Genomic DNA, 9,047 nt, shown 5'->3' with positions numbered 1-9,047 from the left:
CGATAGACTTTAACCTCTATCTAAGTCAACAGAGACATTTCGAAGGCTCCCCAACGACTCCACCGCCATCTGAAAATCCGTACATAGCGCTTCGGGTATTTGTAAGGTCCTTCGATGTTATGTAAACTCTCTCTCTCCAACTCGGTTTTCGCAAAGAAGCTTTAAGATAAATACCCTTTTGTAGAACTAGTTTAATAAACGAATGATGTTATTGTTAGAATTGTGTTGGGTGCGCTTTTTCGAACGGTCTCCATCCCGAGTCCAACCGCCCATAGACGCGATTGCTCGCGCGTAAATGCGAACGTAACGGTCTCTGTGTCTACCCAGAAGACACGGTGTTGTCAGTCCTGATAAATTTGTCATTGCAGTCTTCTCCGACGCAATATCGACCCTTCGGTCCTGTGGTGCCGAAGCATAGAGGGGGCCCTTCGACATTGTCACAGTCATATTATGTCATTTATGAATAATTACGAAAGTGCGATATAGCAAAGTTATATTTTTGAGTATTTAGAAAATTAAAGTCTCCAGGAGAATAAGACTACAATAGCAGCTGCATGAAAACGAACAACTTATCAAGAATTATTCGGCTTTATTATTGTAAAAATTTTGAATATTTAAATTCCATTAAATTCGGAATCTTCCATGATAACGGTTGATGTCTTCGAATAAATGGGTCTTTCAAAAATGCTTTTGGTTTCGTAAAGCGAAAAAATTTCAGTATGACTAGAACATTTTCCTTATTGCAGCATACATTATGTACAAATTATTGAAAATACAGCTAAAATTACGAATATCTCTTCTACCTATACAATACAGTATTGAAAGATCATGTCATAATGTAGAAATATCGAAAATTTCGGTAATTGTAATAGGTTTTTTTCGTATTATTTTAGGTGTTATAATATAAATGTCCATAATTACTTCGGTTACAGTTCCAAGTAGAAATAAACGAAGTTAATATCTATTACATTAATTTAACGGATTATGTAATCTATTAGTGTTGATGTATAACACAGTTGAAACAACGTAAATGTATATAAATATTCTGATATAAGTACATTTATTGTAATCGATGTATTTACAGAAAACATTTTAAAATAAATGTTTTTGTAGTTTTGTAATTTGTGTAAGTAATTATTGGACTGCAATTTGAAAATCTGAAAACCTAAAAATTCCCACAGTCGTCCATTCATTTGTCTGTCTTTTCTTAACTTCGAGAACGAAGTTACAGGTATAAAAGATGAGAAAACAGATACAAACCATAGGAGATGGAAGCCCCGGTAAACTGTATAGAAACTTACGATGCAAACCGGAAGACATATTATTTCAATTCAAATACTTTTCTCTGAATGGTGTTACATAAATTACCTGCACGACTCTATTGCTGACAGGGAAAGTATGATAAACAGAGGCAAGACACTATTAATTTGATATGGAAAGCATATATTTTAAAATAAATAATTTTAAAATATAATGAAGAATTGCAGCCCAGCATTGTCACAATGTCACACAGAGTTATAATCATAATACACAAAAAAGTACACCATGCTATGTATTACAATACAAATAACTTAATATATCTACTTGTTTAATTTTTTCAGTATTATCGTTATTTTTTAGGAATGAGAAAATATAGCAACACGATTCCAATTGAACCTTCTTTCTTTGAAACAACTTTCACTCCTGATTCTGTGAGAAGTTTCTTTGAAAATTATTGGCATTATTCCATCTATATGTCCATCGTCTATGTTATGCCCATGAAGATTCTGCAATATGATATGATGGATCTTCCTCCTTATAATTTCAAACGTCCGTTTATTATCTGGAATAGTCTTCTCACGATTTACAGCATTCTTTCCACAATAAGAGGAATTTTAATTTTGTATGAAGCATTTAAGCGAGTTTCGTTTTATGAATTTCTTTGCAATACGAGTCTGACAAAAGACACGCATGCAATTGTATTCTGGTAAATGATATTCGCATTTTCTAACGTCTGGAAACTGGGGGATACACTTATGATAATATTAAATAAACAAAACTTTTAGTAATTTGTTTTATAAATCGTATGTTCTTCGAGTTAAAAACGTTAAAAAGAAAAATTAAATGTAATATTGCATCATTTTACAGAATACAGTCGACCCCCTATAACACGGTAGATACGTTCCGGTTTTTATGAATCCATTTTCTACGAGTCCAGCCAATCACAGCCCGGCACGTATGCGGTTTACTAACTACAGCTGTTTGAAAGGTTTTTTCCATTAAAATTAATTGATTCCTAGACTAATTCGACTTAACATTTCCAAAATACGTATATTTTTTTGGGAATAATCCATATAAATTATGCTATAAACAAAAAATTGTAGTATTACTTACCGAGTGTGCACCGCTCGATCGCGCCATTGCTTAAGCTTGTTTTCGTCGTGGAGCTTATCGCTCGAATGGCGCTCGCGTGCTTCTTGATAAATTTTTTTCCGAAAAATTTGCTGAACTTTGGAAACAACATTAATATAAATTTAATTTTTATGGCCGTTATGTTTTTAGTAGGTCCGCTGCTCGTTTAAACTCAACGGTTTGTTTAGTCCTGTTGCCACACGAGTCGGCGATGACATTTTACCAAATGATACGAGTTTTTTTAGCGTGTTTATACGAATACGGTCGCAATTTTTTCGCCGTTATATACGAATCCGTATTATATGAACCCGTTTTATAGGGGGATCTTCCCCTATAATAGCCAACAGTCAATTAGCCCAGCCATTTGACATCGAAATTTCTTCACGTGCTATTCAAACAACAAGGAAACGTTAATTCGAAAATCATCTCCTACAGGATAAATGGCACTGTAAGCAAAGATATGAAATATGGATAACGACTCTGGAATTCAGCCAAGAATTGACAATAGCTGAAATTAGTGCTTGCCATTTTTATCAGCAACAGATACAATGGATATCAGTTTGCCAATAGGCTGTGTTCAGCCGTTCAGATGCGGGAATCACAAGCAATCAGTAATTTTCGGATTTCTTCAGTAGCAGAAGCTATCTAATTGAAAGAAAACAACTGTAGTACTGTACTCTAGTTTGTCGCGATTTAAGCTTGTAATGGCTCTTTTGTCTACGTTGTCTGACTCGATTCCAAGCTATAAATTACTTCTTACCACCTTCTAGCAATAAATATTCCTGCAAAACTCTTCCCTTCTATAGTAAAGCAACGAGAGAGATTTTTGTTATTAATTAGCTTGTTAAAACGCCTTTTAAGCTCCGGTTGGTTATTCCTATCTTGACTTACTCTAATTAAGCTCATAAGCATTTTTTCAGAACTATTCACTTGAGAGTTTTCTGCCAAAAACTACACTTTTTAAGACTATGTAATGGAGTCAAAATGTAAACCAACGTTAAGAATTCTTCATTTTCTTTTTTTAGTTCTAATTTTGCGAATTTTAATGTTAACTCACTTTATTTAGACTAGTAAGTGTCTTATCAGAAGCATGCATCCATAAAATTTTTCGCGAAACTCGATACTTCTCATTGCTACGTAATAAGAGAAAAACGTGTAAATAATAGCTTATTTTATCGGACTGTTGTAAAATTCGTTGGAATAATATGTAAATAGTGTTTAATATACACTATATTAGGCAGAAAATACGTTTATCTATTCTGATCTGGGTTCCTTAAGAATCCAACTTCTCCTGGTGAAGACAGATGAGAAATAATAGGGTTATAAACAAGGCTATAAATTTTCACCTGTGCCTCAAGAGACTTTCGGGTTTTTTATTAGAAAGAGAATACTATTAGTAACGTTGAAAATTAATCTGAACATTTAAATTTTTTTTTACTCTTGTTTCGAAAATTTAAAATTTAAATATAATTTTCAATTTGTATAATATTTTAAATTTAACAACCTTAACTGTGATATGTTTCTGAGAAAAAATATTAAAAGAAATTTAGCAACGAGTTCCACAACTTAAAAAAATATAATTTAAAAATAACATTTGCATTACAAATCAAAATCTATACCTAAATATATAAAATTACTTGTCCTGACCGACTGAGTCACTGATTGATTCATTATCGCCCAGAGCAAACCGCTGAACCTAAAGAGGTGAAATTTGGTACACAGTTAGGGTACGTCATGAAAACGCACACTAAGAAGGGATTTTTCAAAATTCCCGCGTGGGGAAAGACGGAGAGCATTAAGCCTTAACCGGAAAAGTGGCTTCTACTGTAATATTTTAGATGCAATTTTTTGTTCCTAACTGCGTTTTAATAGGGTATGCAATGGGAAGGCACACTAAGAAGGGATTTTTCGAAATCCCCCCGCGAACGGGAGAGGGAGAGTGAGAAAGTTTAGTCTTCATCGAGTACTTAGGTGTATTAAATTAATAACATTTCAGACATTCTTATAAATATTTTTATGTATTTCGATTTTAAAAATGTTCGAACCGTTTTAAATTCGAATTTGTTATTGCATATTGGTTCGATTATAAAACGATTGTAAACGTTTCAGAAAATTGATCAAATTGAAAACAGTTCGTTTGATTCTCGGCAATTTTCATTATTTTCAGCGGTAGGTGTTATATAATAATATCTATGGTTGTTGAAATACTGAATATAAATGGGGTTTTCTTGCAAAATCCGCGCGGGAAAAGCCGCTGGTAACAGCTAGTATATATATATATATATATAAATGGACGTGTGTGTCCCTATATTTCACTTTTGAGCCAAAACTCCACATCGCACATGAATGGTGTTTGTATGTGGTAGTAGCCCCAAGTCTCCATTCGTGCACTATGGTGGTTGCGTCTTGATAGCTATAAGGGGGCGGGAGATATAGGCTTGATAGTGGTTTAAAGTAGCTTTCTATTTCGAATTTTATGTTCGAATTTGTTCGAATTTAATTCGAACAATATTCGAATTTGAATTCGAACATAAATTTCGAATATTGGTTCGATTATAGAACGATTGTAAGCGATCCAGAAACGTTGAAAATAGTTCGTTTGACTTGACGTGAACAAGAGACGTTCAGCAATAGATTCGAGACCAGGTCTCTAATTAGTCTGGAAACGTGGGACCTAATTCTTGCATTCTGTGAAAACGGGTAAGATTGGCTATAATGTAATTATCTTAATCTTTACTATCGTTACTTTTTGCCCACAAATAAAAACCCAGCGAAGCGGTTCCTTGCAGCTAGTAAATAAATGAAAATATACAGTAATAGAAAATACTTAATCAAATGCTAAACAATATGCTGCAGACCAACAAGTTGCTTAACCGGTTGCTTAATGTTTTTTCTATTGTCAGATTTTATTTTTAATTAAAAACCTTTATATTATTAACTCCAATAAAAAAAGTGTAATTTTTGACAGTAAAAATGAATTATTAAAAATGCTATGAATTTTAATAAGAATTAAAATTTTAATTAAATCCGACCCCGTCCAGATATGACACTCGATTTTTCTTTACCTCTGACCCTCTCGAACTTTGTAAATTCGACACGATTCTAACACTTTCGTGTGTTAAATACATGACAGCCAGAAAACTAAAATGGTAAAACTGGTTTAATTGTTTAAAAATTCTGTCAGATGTTACTTTCCTGTTAATTGTAAGTTTACTGTTTTGAGTTCTGCAGTAATTTGATGGTTTAAATTTCTCATAGTCTTCTAAATGTATAATTCGTTGCTTCTCAAACTATATTATTGAATATAATTAATTAAGAACAAATTTTAAATACTTTATTTTTATTTGCAATAATGTTCGCGTATTATATATCGACGTACATTTTTATTAATAATACACATATTTTTTTATAATTAATTATCTGCCTGATCTCTTTGCATAAATCTCATATAATAATGAGCATATTTTGGATTTAATTCTTCGCAATAACATTTGAATGCATAACAATATCCGTAACCTCCAAAATGATGTTTGCAAACGTCTTTACAGTGATCGTTTACTCCAAGATTTAAGCATTTATAATAGGTACAATCTACTGATATAGGATATGCTCCTTTGGCTTCTCCATATGTGATTTCTGTACCTATAAAATAAAAAAAGTTACATTTTTATTTATTCATGTAAAGAAAATATTTTCAAAAATATAAAAGAACTAACTAAAAATTGATTTTATCCTCGTTTTTCTAACATTAATTTATTCTGTTAAGTATTTAAATTAATCTAATGTTATGTCTCTAATAAACCTATACCTTTCATTCAGCGTCTAGAGGAATAATTTTATAGTAATATAGAGACTTGCAGGTGTTTAATGTTTATAGACCAGTTCAAATGCTGATGTATCAATGAAAAAAACACGCAAACGAATTGCCAAATGCATATACACCTTGTACATTTATGTTTACTTTTGACACGTGAAATAACTTTTAGTGATAAAATTATTAAATTACTGCTATGAGATAGTATACTACTACAATTTAGCATACACTACAGCGAAGTAAATGATAAATAATCTATTAAACATTAATGAAACAATATTGTTTTTGTTCAGCAGAAAATTATAATGTTATTACTTTAAAACAGGCAGAAAAATTCTTTAAGAATGGAACATATAAATAATTTTGCTACATCAGAAGATTTGCAGAAGCAACACTTGTAGCGATTTCTTGTAAATTGTAAATTAAAGCTAAACTAAATCTAAAATTTTATCCTTAAGACTTTTTTTACTACAGACTAACAAGGAAATAATAATAAAAATAAAAGATAAATGATAAAGTAAATACTACCGAGTACTGTTGTAAGTAAGGTCAATGTAAAAATTGTCCATCTGTCCATTTGTAGTTTACGAAATGCACAAGGTACTTTATTTAACACTCAGTGACTTTTAAAATGTTAATAAAGTTTATAAATTATTTAGTTCTTATAAATATTTTCGTTAAATGTTACTCTACTAAATTACTAATGACAAAGTCCATTAAGAAATACGATTCAGCGAACAAAATAAAATAATTTGAACATTTCTTGTTAATAAAAAACTGACAATAATAATTATTATTTTAATAATATTTTTGAAATATGAGAAAATATCTGTTTGTTTCTAATCAGTTGTATAACGATACGTCGTATAATTCATATGAATGCCAAATACCATAACTTAAGACTTCATGATGTACATAGAAGCCTATAGATTAATAATAAGTCACAATAGAAAACTTAACCTAAACAAACATACAACAAAGTTCTACTAATATTTATTAAACTGAAATCTGAAAAAATTGTAAAACTATAAATACCCACTCTCCGGCTGTCTGTCTTTTTTAATTTTAAGAGCGAAGTATGGAACCTGAAATTCAAAACAAGGACAAGCGTAAACGTACGCGGCCCTAATTAACTGTATACGGATGGCTGATACGAAGCAGGAGTCATTTTATTTCAATTAATATTATCCTCTAAAATGTGATAGATAGATGACCGGCACGACCTCTTTCCTAACAGAAAAGTATTGTGTGAATGGCAAGCCACTACTCATTTTAGGTAGAGAGCATATATTTTAAATTAAATAAACTAAAAATATGTTTAAAAATTACAGCCCGACATTGTGACGATGTCAAAATAATTAATTTCTCGTAATACTTACATTTTATAAATCAGGTTTATACGATGAAGATGAACTTTTTATCAGGAATATTTAAGGTGCGAGATTTAACCTCTTCCCCGACGTCGAGATGGTGAGTCCGCTCACGGGCTCAATTTATGGTTTCCTAGTATTTGAGCGAGCGGGAGGGTCAGCGAGGTCTTCGATGAGGTGTCGGCGATACACGAGTTACTACAACTATTTAAATAAACTTAACACATTTAATACAAACAAGAAAGAGATTACAGACGCAACGTAACAAAGTTACATAGTAAGGCGATATAACATTAATACGAGTTCTGTTCCCAGAGAGAAAAACGGATAGTTCTCGCGTGTAGCTATCGTATGTCCAACCGAGACTCGAGTTCGAACCCTTTTTATCCTCCGTTGAGTGTGGGAAAAAAGTCAGGTGACTTTGATTTAATTAAAGTTCGATCTGTGTCCTGGTTCGGCGACACGAGCTGTCGAGAAGCGGACGATTCGGCCGAAGTTTTAATACTTTTAGCCGTTGTTTTGGCTTGTCTTACCTCATAATTTCATTCTTTTTGACAGTTTCTTATCATTAATAATTATATGTTTAGATTTATTCCCGGAACTTATTCAAAACATCTTTAAAATTGTCAATTTGTGCGGTTATTTGATACGTCCTTATCTATCGGATCAGAGGTCGCCGACAATGCCAGGTTGTGGGGAAAGGAAGTGAATTTTCCTATTTCTGTATTAACTGTGTATTAGTTTAACTAATTAATCTAATTACTAAATTGACCCTTCCAGAATCCCACATCTGTGTATTTATGAGTTATAAGGAAAACTAATTTGGAATACATATTACAATTAAAGTGGATGTGAAATAATCATGAATTAAAGCACTAATTGGCCTATCTGTTAATTAACTTTAAATATAAGGACGTGTTATTTAAACTGATAATCGTTAAAAGCAGTGACATCAAAGAGTGACAAATGCAATAAAGCCAATAATGCCTTATAAACTTAAAATTAGTGCTTTTTTAAAATTTACTTAGTATTTTGTTTGATAGTATTCAGTTTAAAGAAAATACCTGATTTGATCCAAATATTCCAAATTAAAGACAGAAAAAGACTCTAAATCTTAGAACACCCTTAACATTTATGACAAGAAAGTGACTGGTTTAAATAAAGTTTTTTTGTATTACTCCAAATTTATCACAGACCTGTTGATGGGCCATAAGCTGGGTAGAAGTGGCTATAGCAATATCTGAAACATTCCATTCCTATTACTGTCTCCCACATTGACAAGACTCTAGCACATTAATACAAATGCCATTAATGTAATACTTTAAAGATAGCAACAGCATTGAGATGTAAATTTTAAAATTTTCAATAAAATTTTTACATTTATATTTTACGATAAAATGTGTATCAATTTCGTGGATGTATTCCGCCATTCAGTCGTAAATATATCGAAAAATCTTAAGTGATAATAAATA

General features: G+C 31.8%; 1 long non-coding RNA gene across 1 annotated transcript; it reads right to left on the bottom strand.

Annotated features, from left to right (window-relative positions):
• Positions 1 to 5,714: 5,714 nt before the first annotated feature.
• Positions 5,715 to 6,845, bottom strand: LOC111615553. Its single transcript, XR_002755092.1, has 2 exons — positions 6,734 to 6,845; positions 5,715 to 6,033 (listed from the first exon to the last, which is right to left on the bottom strand). It is a non-coding gene; the product is annotated as an uncharacterized LOC111615553 (long non-coding RNA).
• Between the last annotated feature and the right edge of the window lie 2,202 nt (positions 6,846 to 9,047).

The sequence above is a fragment of the Centruroides sculpturatus genome, unplaced genomic scaffold (genome assembly GCF_000671375.1).
Source record: "Centruroides sculpturatus isolate CEXI.00-Female unplaced genomic scaffold, Cexi_2.0 scaffold2427, whole genome shotgun sequence".
NCBI classification, from domain to species: Eukaryota; Metazoa; Arthropoda; class Arachnida; order Scorpiones; family Buthidae; genus Centruroides; species Centruroides sculpturatus.
Note: the sequence above shows the minus strand (reverse complement) of the source record. Positions and strands in the feature narration are given on the sequence as shown.